The following is an 897-nucleotide window of genomic DNA, read 5'->3' on the forward strand; positions in this document are numbered from 1 at the left end:
ACGCGGCATGCGGCTCGAGGAGGCGATTTTAAACCATACTTCACCTCGTTGGTCAGTACGGGTTGGTTAAGGGGAAGTGGGTGCGGGTGGTGAAGGGGAAATGTATGTACTGTACGATGAACTCCTTTCGCACCGTACGTAGCCAACCTTTCACGCTCCACTGATGTCACCCGTGGCCGGGAATCGATCTGAGGTCGCCGGGTTCAAAGCACAGTGCGAACAGTCGTGCCGCCGGTCTTGTTGTACAAACGCGTAGCAGCGGTAGCAACGATATGCACCGTGCGGTTTGTGAAATAGCATTGTCAGCTTTTATTCTGCGTGCACGTGTTTAGGATGCAATAACATCAAACTTTGCGAAATTCGGTAAATAGTCGTCCTTAATGTTCATCGTCTTCAACCACTTCGTCGTCATCATCATCGTCGTCGTCGTCACAAATAAATTCCATAATCTTACCCATCATCATCAGCGTCATCAAAGCAGCCATCCGCATAGTAACCATAATCACATTTTCCTTAGCTGGCGAGATCTGGCGAAATCTGGCGAGATCTGGCACATGCATCCCGTGAGCCGCATTCGCAAGAGTGAGCCACTGTGTGCCTGCGTCACGATACACATTTGACAAATTATAACAATTTACCATAAATTGTTCATTTGTAACATACATATTAATAATGCGACCCCCCCCCCCCCCAACTACGGAAACTTGGCAGGACCCTCTTGAAAAGGAGTCACGAGACTTAGCGAGGTTTCTTTTCCCGGAAAAATGCAAAGCATAACAGTTGTACGAAGAATAAGACACCACATTTAGTGCGAGGCAATATCGATCCCCATCTAGAATCAGCACCATGGACAGTGCCCATTACGCTGCCGCTCAGATACCACTTTGCTGTGCCGAG

The sequence above is a fragment of the Lethenteron reissneri genome, chromosome 39, assembly GCF_015708825.2.
Source record: "Lethenteron reissneri isolate LAM-NWPU_2019-01 chromosome 39, ASM1570882v1, whole genome shotgun sequence".
NCBI lineage: Eukaryota > Metazoa > Chordata > Hyperoartia > Petromyzontiformes > Petromyzontidae > Lethenteron > Lethenteron reissneri.